Source organism: Capsicum annuum, chromosome 9 (assembly GCF_002878395.1).
Source record: "Capsicum annuum cultivar UCD-10X-F1 chromosome 9, UCD10Xv1.1, whole genome shotgun sequence".
NCBI classification, from domain to species: Eukaryota; Viridiplantae; Streptophyta; class Magnoliopsida; order Solanales; family Solanaceae; genus Capsicum; species Capsicum annuum.
Window position 1 is genome coordinate 155,127,853 of NC_061119.1, and position 10,956 is coordinate 155,138,808.

The 10,956-nt window shown below is 42.3% G+C and overlaps 1 long non-coding RNA gene across 1 annotated transcript in view; it reads left to right on the forward strand.

The window, feature by feature from the left end:
- Positions 1-776: 776 nt before the first annotated feature.
- LOC124887403 overlaps positions 777-10,956 on the forward strand; it is a 14,908-nt gene continuing 4,728 nt past the window's right edge. Inside the window, exon 1 of the long non-coding RNA XR_007045112.1 lies at positions 777-1,636. This is a non-coding gene — a long non-coding RNA (uncharacterized LOC124887403). The remainder of the gene's footprint in view (positions 1,637-10,956) is intronic.

Sequence of the window (10,956 nt, forward strand, 5' to 3'; positions counted from 1 at the left end):
GAAAATGGTGAGAAATATGTCTTTAATGATTATTCAAACCAACAGTCTGTATTTCCAGGGGGGTTACGATCAAATCCAGAGTTTAGATAGTTGATTACTACTAATTTTGGTGTTTGTTTTCAATATTGAGATGAAACTAGAACTGTGTTCCCCAAGATATCGTAACTTCAACAAGTTTACCTCTTATTGCAATCTATTATGGTGTTTCACATGCAAAACTGGCGCGTCTAGTGTTCATCTAAAGTCTTTTGACCCAATTAAAGAAATAAAAGGGCAACCCGGTGCACTAAATCTCCCGCTATGCGCAGGGTCTGAGGAAGGGTCCGACTACAAGGGTCTATTGTACGTAGCCTTACCTTGCATTTCTTCTAGAGATTGTTTTCCAAGGCTTGAACCTGTGACCTCCTGATCACATGACAGCTATTAAAGGAATATCTCCCTAAATCCTTCCGGAATTTGAGTGTTTGTTGATTAACCTCGTCATATGTTCGGGTTGATTATACTTGTAACAAGTTAAATCATTAGATGAGGGTTGATAGCCTCAAATCCCCATACTAACTCTTATTCCTAATCTTAACCTCTTTTGTCAAGCAACTTTAGAATATAAACAAGTTCTGTTTGCAACCATTAAAAAGCATTCAATCCAAAAGAGTTTGTGATACATGCAATAACACCGTTCTAAATCACTATATTGATAGACCCCCTTATTATGGGGTTTAGGTACTCATGCTACTAGAACAATATATATCACAAGAGAAATAGAAATTCGTCATTATGAAATTACAAAGATGATGACAAGAAAAATCTGAATCATAATCTCAAAATCATGGATTCACAAGTCACAAAGATGCGTTCTTGAAGCTAAGCAACTTGTTCTTTTAAAGGACTCGACAATAACTTGGAAGTCAAAAACTCGATCATTAAACCCTGAAGGTTCAGAGCCCTAAGGATCAACCTTTTAAAGGCCCACAAAAACAAAACAATTAATTACAAAATTGCCACCTCGTCCCTTTATGTGTCCGCACAATAGTACTGCATTGTGGAAATGCGGTCCACATTTTGGGATTTTAGGTCGCACTCTTGGTCCTGAGCCTTTCTTCGATTTGATCATGGACTCCTTGTGCGACCACACTTTGGGTCTCCACTTCGCTTCTCTTTGCTTTTGCTCCTTTTCGCTATCTTTTACTACTTTTTGTGGTCTCTTGGGCTCATTTCCTTAAATCAAACAAAACATCATTAAATAATTTTGTTTATGAAAAGGGGCAAATGAGTCGTAAGTTCATCTGATAGACATGTTCATTTTCATAAACATGTCTGTTTCTATCTTTGATAGACATGTAGATATTGAAAAGGGGCCACATTCTTCTGATGGTTTTCACACACTTAAACCAAAAGTTCCAGCAACTTCCTCAGTTGTCCAGTGATTTAGAAGCCCATACTCCTGTGAGATGGATCTTCTGCATAGGGCCATTTCTTCATTTCAAAATCTCCCTAACCACTTCCGCAATGAGTATTTTGTAGATTAAACTTCTTTATGCCCAAACCTCCTTGGCTTTTGAACACATCCCACTTTACCAGATTGTAACTTAGCACTCAGAATTCTCTTCTTCAAAATTTCAAAGGACAGCAATTTCAGGTCAGGTTTTATCCCAATTTTCCCCTAATCACCTTTGAGTTCTCTTCAATTTTCCTATCTCATACCTTAAATTCATGAGTACTGTCGTTAGTATTCTACCTGACTCTCTCTTTAATGTTATTTTGCATTCATTTTCTTCCTTTTGTTTCTGCCTTTCATCCGTAATTAATCATTTGCATGATACAGAGGCTTTTGTCTGGATTAAAATATTAAGCGACTTTTCTATTTAGAAAGTACCTCATAGATATTCTATTGATGCTCAGATTAGACAGACATAGTCTCTGCAACAACAATGATAGAGACCAAGAATATTTCTCATGAGTTTCTTTTTGAGGTGTGATAGTTAGAGTTATACTATTTTTTCCAATTTTGCTTTCGTCCCATTATAGTGTTTGGAATGCTGGAACTGTCGTTTCAAGATATCAATTTAGCTAATGAATCATACATTTTCACATTAAGAGTTCTGCTATTTTCCTTAACATTCAAAAGTGACACATGTAAAGCATATCATCTATAATACAATTCTAGAAATAAAAAACATGTATGCTTATTCTGCTTACAAATCAAAACCAAAGAAAATTTATCTCAAATTGATATAGGTAGCAGAGTTTTGTATAGTCAGACCAGACGGGACTGTGAAAAGACAAGATTAATAGAAGTACATGGAAATAGAATATACCTAAATCACAGATCATGGGACATCAAATTATATTGTTCCTTTTTGTGACATGAGATTAGCAAGCATAGAATAAACAAAGTTCTCTTAGATTAGCAAGCTAGGTGGGAATGTATTAATGTTTATTATCTATTTAGATTCTTATGTTGCCAGAAAAATCGAACATGTTCACATTGATCCAAATTGATAGCTTAATGACAGTTGTTTTCCATTATTATCCAATGTAACTTGAAAATTTTATAGCAATCCGCTGTCTCTATAATTTGAAGTTCTAGAGGATCAATTCTTTTTTTTTTTGGTTGCAGAATCTTTAGAGATGAACTATGTTTTTCTCTGGTTATTATTGCTACATTTTGTTCTATACAGTTTTAGCGTGTTAAAGTTATGAACTTCTCTTCGTCTGTGCTTGCTTTACTCTCTTTCAAGTTAATTTTCTATGAATTTAGTGATTAGTTTATAGTTCAAGGTATGTGTAGCATATGTGAAAATCTTTTAGTTATGTATTGAAACCAGTGCCATGCCACGTTAACAACCATTGCTTCACTTTGAGAAGCTTTCAATCTCTAATTATAGATTTTTAACTTTATATTCTCCCTTACCATTCTATTTCTAAGAAATACACTATGCAGAAATCCTTCATTGACAGTATAACTGAATCACTCCCATATGCCCACTGACCATTCATGAAATACACCAAGTCACACTAACATGCTAATTTTGAAAGGCTCGTCGTGGACAAAGTTGCCTGGTAATCGTTGCTGGTGGGAGATTACTAGTATCCCGTGGAATTAGTCGAGGTGTGCGCAAGCTGGCTGTTATGATCCATTGCAAAGTCCCACATCGGTACTGCAAAGTATTGGCGTGGGGTATTTATAAACCTTGGGCCCTCCCACCTTAATAGCTAGCTTTTGGGGTGTGGTTCTCCTAAGCTGGTATGGCAGTGTTCGGCCGGGACTAGCAATGTTTAGCGCACAACCATCGAGGCACTTGTGCACTTGACTCGAAAAAGAGCTACCTGGGAAAGAGCTACCTACATAAGTAGAGTGAAAGCTACCCAGAGTGGAGCCGTCGAGGACGACGGATGCGGAGCGTGGTGGTTTGTTATGATCCATTGCAAAGTCCCACATTGGTACTACAAAGTATTGGTGTGGGATATTTATGACCTTGGGCTCTCCCACCTTAATAGCTAACTTTTGGGGTGTGGTTCTCCTAAGGTTGTAACAGTGGTATCAGAGCCGACCATCACCCTTCGCGCCCACCGTGCCTAGGATGGTGACGCCGGTATGGCAGTGTTCGGCCGGGGCTAACAATGTTTAGCGCACAACCATCGAGGCACCTGTGCACCTGACTCGAAAAAGGGCTACCTGGGAAAGAGCTACCTACATAAGTAGAGTGAAAGCTACCTAGAGTAGAGCCATCGAGGACGACGGATGCGGAGCGTGGTGGTTTGTTATGATCTATTGCAAAGTCCCACATTGGTACAACAAAGTATTGGTGTGGGGTATTTATAACCTTAGGCTCTCCCATCTTAATAGCTAGCTTTTGGGGTATGGTTCTCCTAGGGTTGTAACGTTCTCCTAAGGTTGTAACACTGGCGCGGACACAACGGTTATAAAAACAACATGCTAATTTTGAAAGGCTCTTCGTTTTATTATAAAATGCATCTCGTCACTTAAATTTGAGCTTGTATAAACTAGATTAAAAGAACTAATACAATGTGGCTCTTGAACAGTTAAATGTGAAATTTGTTACTGCACTTAATGATAATAATAAATGACTCAAATCATCTCGATCCTTTTATTTAATGGATTGGTTAGATCAAATATTGACTACGACCATGAAGTATTACTCCTATTCTGGACAATTCAATTGAAAAGCAACGTCTATCTGCCTCATAGTTACAGGCTGACTAGTTTGGGATTTAGGAATGCTCTCATTTTGACTCTCCAATATCTATCTGAAACAACATGAATGATTTGATTCTTTTTTGATACACCATTTTATCTACACTATCTTTTTTTTCATTCTTTGGTCAAAATGAAAAGGAAAAGGGAGGAGAAAATGTATATGAGATGTCTAATAATTGACATTTAGAAATGGCGATCTTCAAAATTATTTTCTTATTTAGAACTCCCACATCCAAAAGTTGAAGGTAGCGGAGATGAGGATGTTGAGATGGATGTATGGACTTACCAGGAGAGATAGGGTTAGAGAGAAGGTGGGAGTGACTTCAGTGGAAGACAAGATGCAGGAAGTGAGGTTGCGATGGTTCGGGCATGTGATGAGGAGGTGTACGGATGCTCCAGTATGGAGTTGTGAGAGGTTGGCTATAGATGGTTTTAGACGGGGTAGAGGTAGGCCGAAGAAATATTGGAGGAAGGTGATTAGGTATGGCATGGAGCGGTTACAGCTTACGGAGGACATCACCCTTGATAGGAAGGTATGAAGTATGCGGATTAGGGTAGAGGGTTAGTGGGTAGGAGTCCGTCCGTAGTATTAGGGAGGAGTGTTTTGTTTGTATCTGTGCCTGAAGTTTCTTGTTCTTAGTGTTTTGATGATGTTTGTGATCTTGAATAGATAGTTTATAGTATTACTCTGTCGGTGTTCTTTTTTGTTAACTAGCGTGTTATCCCATTTTGTTGTTTATTTAATGTTTTTTGTTTGTTATAATGTTATCTGTCCTGAGTTGAGGGTCTATCGAAAACAACCTCTCTACTTCATCTAAGGTAGTGGTATAGACTGCGTACACTATCCTCTCCAGACCCCACTTTGTGAAAATACACCGGGTATGTTGTTATTATTATTTAGTTTCTTATAAAAAGCTAAATTCGTTAGTGATCAATTGAATTTATTGTTGTTTGGTTATCCTTCTCATGATAACAAAACATCTCAATAGTGCCTAGCTTGTGTCTACTATTACTTTGAAAGGAGATTGCAGACATAGATCAAGAATATCCTTGACTATTGTTATTGAATTTTGTTGATAATATATAACTAAATAAGAAAAGTGTGCTCTCCCAATAGCTTAAGATTTTAGATGAGATGGTGTAACACCCCGCATTTCGGGCTAGAATGAAAACCATCATTTCGATGCGTAGATGATCCAAAAGCCATAAATCCTATGCAAATTTTCCATATTAATCAATTATGTAGTGTGGGAAATTGAATGAGCTTTCTGTCGATATAAGATTCGCCCAAATCCGATACCCGGGCTAGATGTTATGGCTAATTTAAGTCCTAGTCATAAAACACCATCATTTTGGTGCTTGGCGCGTCGCGGAGGTGGTCTATTTAACAATTGTCAAATTCTAGTAGCCTAGCGCGATTATGGCGCGTCGTGCTGAAGTTCCAGGTTCCAACCAGTGGGACAACGCGATGGCTCCGCATCGCGGTGACCCCAAGAATCCCATTCGTCAATTCCCAGTGAGCCACCGCGATAGTGGCGCGTCGCGGTGGCCCGTAAAATTAGGCTCCCAATTATATTTTATTCCATCTCATTAAGGGTATATTGGGTAATTTCCACCCCTTTGTCAGCTTAAACACGGGATTTTTCTCCCAAGTGACCACATTATTCATATTTTCTTCAAAAATTCATAAGAACACTCTTTAGGGTTTCAAACTAAAAATCCAAATAACTCAAGATTCAACCGTGGGTTTTCGAAACTGATTGAAGATTTGAAATCCCCAAACCGTAGGCTTCAAGAACCATCCATCAAATTTCTAAATTGAGGTACGTGGGGTTTATCCTAAAACTACATGGGCTTGTTGAAAATACCCAATTATGATTTAAAAATCATCAAGCATGAATTTGTTAAAGGGGTTTTGAGATCCATGATTTTATTATGCTTTATGCATGTTTAATGATATTGTTGTTTTGGCCTTTAGGCCTTATCCCCTGAAATTGATTTACACATATAAGTATATGTATGAAACTTGAAATTGAAGATTTGTTTGAGAGCACAAATAATGAAAATCCCTCTCTTGTGATAACCTTATGTTTATGATCTTATGGTGATTGATTGAAATGCATGATTTACGGCTTGAAAATAGTTTACTCAAATACCATAGTATTTTGAGCACGATTTAGAGATTTAAGAGAGGGAGTTTCTCGATGTAAATATATTTTGTTAGAAGAGAAAGATTTGCATGAGATTAAGAGCTTTGACATGACCATCTTGCATCATTGAAAGTTTGACAAAGAGAGTTGCATACATGTGTTTACATGAGTTTTAGAGAAAGAGTTCTTTGAAATGATTTATTGATATGGTGGTCCCGAATTTATGTTTTGAAAACAGAGATTGAAATATGCTAAAAATGGCTCAGAGATGTGACTTGTAAGTCAATGGTATGACGATACCATATAAATGTATGCCATAACAGAGTTAGAGTTTTCAGAGTATGTTTTCAGAGAATGCATGTCTTAAAGAGTTAAAAATGGGCATAAAGAGAGCTAGGTAGTTGCCTGAAGAGGGTTAGAGTTCAAGTAACTCTTAGCCTAAAATTGTGATTTGCCGATCCGAGTATATTATTTTTATGCTGGCGACGGTCGTGTGGCGTAGCAGAGTCAGAGACTCCAACCCTTGCGGCACACCTGGGTTGGAGGCTTCCCCGCCGAGTCAATGGCGGATTTCATATAGCCTGTGGAATTTCAGAGTTGTAGGGTATACCACCTAGTGCAGAAGTAAAACAAAGAGTGCCACAGAGTTCAGATGATTTTACAGAGTCTTTCGAAAATGCCCATGAGATTTCTTACTATATGATATGTTTATGAACTGTTTTAAATTGCTCTCATATATGAACAACAACAACAAACCCAGTGTATTCCCACTTAGTGGGGTCTGGGGGGGTAAGATGTACGCAGTCCATACCTCTACCTCTGATGAAGTAGAAAGGCTGTTTCCGAAAGACCCCCGGCTCAAGGCACAAGATATCACACAAACACATAGTAAAGCACAGAAGCAGATGACATAACATAAATACGGCACCCATAAGGAATATAAAACAGAGGAAAGCAGAGGAAAGCACACAGATTCGTAATAAGCATGGAACACTGAATACGGAATCATAACGGGAATAAAAAATAAAAAATAAAAAATAAAAATAAAAATAAAAAAATAAAAAATAAAAAATAAAAAAATAAAAAAACCCCCACCAAGTAATTCCCTACACTAGCGACCCAATCTGGCCCTACTCTTCTGCCGTAATTCGCGTCTTCCAGACCTTCCTATCTAGGGTCATGTCCTCGGTGAGCTGTAACTGTTCCATGTCCCGCCTAATCACCTCACCCCAGTACTTCTTCGGCCTACCCCTACCTCGCCTAAAACCATCCAACGCTAGCCTCTCACACCTACGGACCGGGGCATCCATGCCCCTCCTCTTCACGTGTCCGAACCATCTCAATCGTGCTTCCCGCATCTTACACTCCACTGAAGTCACCCCAACCTTCTCCCGGATAGTCTCATTCCGAACTCTATCCCCTCGAGTCAGTCCACACATCCAGCGCAACATCCGCATTTCTGCCACCTTCATTTTTTGGATGTGGGAGTTCTTAACTGGCCAACACTCCGCTCCATACAGCAAGGCCGGACGGACTACCACCCTATAGAATTTGCCTTTAAGCTTGGGCGGCACCTTCTTATCACACAGCACCCCCGACGCGAGTTTCCACTTCATCCATCCCGCCCCAATACGGTGCGAGACATCCTCGTCAATCTCACCGTTACTCTGGATCACGGACCCGAGATACTTGAACTTATCCCTCTTACATACCTCCTGTGCTTCCAGCTTCACTACTACCTCGTTCTCCCGCCTCACGTCATTAAACTTACATTCCACATACTCTGTCTTGCTTCTGCTCACCCTGAACCCTTTAGACTCAAGAGTTTGCCTCCACATCTCTAATTTGTCATTTACACCTCCTCGAGTCTCATCTATCAGAACTACATCGTCTGCAAAGAGCATACACCACGGCACCTCCCCTTGAATACGCCGCGTCAACACATCCATTACTAACGCAAACAAAAAGGGACTAAGAGTAGATCCCTGATGCAATCCTGTCCGGACAGTGAAATGCTCTGAGTCTCCTCCCGCCGTCCTCACCTGGGTTTTCGCTCCCTCATACATATCCTTAATTACTCTGATATATGCCTGCGGTACTCCCCTCACCTCCAAGCATCTTCAAAGCACCTCCCTGGGGACTTTGTCGTAAGCCTTTTCCAGGTCGATAAACACCATGTGCAGATCCTTCTTCCTTTCCTTATACTGCTCCGCCAACCTCCGTACCAGGTGGATTGCCTCCGTCGTCGAGCGGCCGGGCATAAATTCGAACTGGTTTTCTGAGATAGACACTATCCGTCTCAGCCTCACCTCGACCACTCTCTCCCAGATCTTCATAGAGTGACTCAATAACTTAATCCCCCTATAGTTATTACAACTCTGAATGTCCTCCTTATTCTTATAGAGAGGGATCATGGTACTCCACCTCCACGCCTCGGGCATCTTTGCCGTCCTGAAAATTTCATTAAATAATCCAGTCAACCACCTTACACCAGCCTCTCCAACGAACTTCCAAAACTCTACCGGTATCTCATCCGGCCCCGTCGCCCTACCCCTACGCATCCTACGGATTGCCTGTCTAACCTCTTCTACCTTAAAACGTCTACAATAGCTAAAATCCCGACACTCCTCTGAGTGCTCCAGTTCCCCTAACACAATAGCTCTGTCCCCCTCGTCATTCAAGAGCCTATGAAAGTACGACTGCCATCTCTTCTTTATGTGGCCGTCCTCCACCAACACTCTACCGTCCTCCCCCTTAATGCACCTCACCTGATCGAGGTCACGACCCTTCCTCTCCCTAGCCTTAGCGAGTCTAAACAACTTTTTCTCCCCTCCTTTCCCCTATAACCCTGCATACAAGCTCTCAAAAGCGGCCGTCTTAGCTGCCGTGACCGCTGACTTCGCCTCCTTCCTCGCTAGCTTGTACTCTTTCCTGTTTACCCGCTTCTCTTCTTCGTCCTTACTTTCCACCAACTTAGCATACGCCTCTTTCTTGGTCTCCACTTTCTTCTCCACCTCTTCATTCCACCACCAATCCCCCCGATGGTGACCGGCCCGGCCCCTAGAAACACCCAACACCTCCCTTGCATTCTCCCTGATGCACCTTGCCGCCCTGTCCCACATACTATCCACGTCCCTCCTACACTCCCACACCCCCTTGCCCGCCAACCTCTCCCCTATCTCCCACGCATTCACTGGCGTCAAGCCGCCCCACTTAATTCTCGGTCTACACTCCTTACTCCTCCTCTTTCTATTCTTCTTTATACCCAAATCCATAATCAAAAGCCTATGTTGGGTCGAGAGATTCTCACTCGGGATGACTTTACAGTCCTTACACAACGCCCTATCCCCTTTCCTAAGCAACAAAAAGTCAATCTGGGTCCTGGCTATCGCGCTCCGAAAAGTGATCAGGTGCTCGTCCTTCTTCGGGAAGCCCGAGTTCACCACCACCAGCCCAAAGGCCCTCGCAAACTCCAATAGGGTCGCCTCTCTCCAAAACCAAAACCACCATGCACATCCCCAAAGCCTCCCGGTAGCGCCCCGATGTGCCCGTTGAAATCCCCTGCTACAACAATCTTCTCCGAACTGGGCACGCCTCTCACCACCTCCTCCAAAGCCTCCCAGAACCGCATCTTCTCCTCCCCCTCCGCTCCCACTTGCGGCGCATAAGCACTACACACGTTCAGGGTAAACCCCCGAATGACCAACTTAATAGTCATCAACCTATCGTTGATCCTCTTCACCTCCACTACCTGACCTCTAAGCTCTTCATCTACTAAGATGCCAACTCTATTCCTACGCCTCTCGCTCCCAGAGTACCACAGCTTGTAACCATCCACATCCCTAGCCTTAGACCCTACCCACTTGGTCTCTTGGACACACGCAAGGTTGATCCTCCTCTTCCTAAGAATCTTCACAAGCTCTACGGACTTACCCTGAAGGGTCCCTATATTCCAAGACCCAACCCTTAGCCTACCGTCGCTATCCACACGCCCCCCACTACCTCCCCCTCGTCCCAACCTTGGCCTCCCGCCCACTCCCGCCCACTCCCGCCCTCTCCCCATCCCCCGCCCCCACCACGGCCCCACGCCCCAACCCCCTCGGACATGACCCTATCCACCCATTACCACCCACAGCCACAACTACCCGACAGTATAGGAAAATATAAAGATGAACCCGGTGACAGTATCAAAGCAGCAGCAAGGAAATACAAAGCTCACACACATTCAAAGTAATATTCCCGAAATAAAACTAAGAAACGACCACAGCAACAGCAACAACAGACAGCCGACAAGGTACAGGGGCTACTACGAGCAAAATACTAAGGATGGAATATGAAATAATGAAATACAATGCAATAAGGATGGAATATGAAATAATGAAATAAAATGCAATACGAAATAACGAAATAACAAAGGTTAGAAGTCACCGGATTTCGCTTGGAGCTGCGGCTGCTGGAGACGGCGTATCGGTTGCAGACGGAGTTTCGGCCTGTTGGAGACCGAATTGGCGGCTGGAGACCGGGCGGCGGCAGGTTGAAGGCCGAGGTGGGGAGGGGGGACTGGTGTACCCGGGGGGGGGGGGGGGG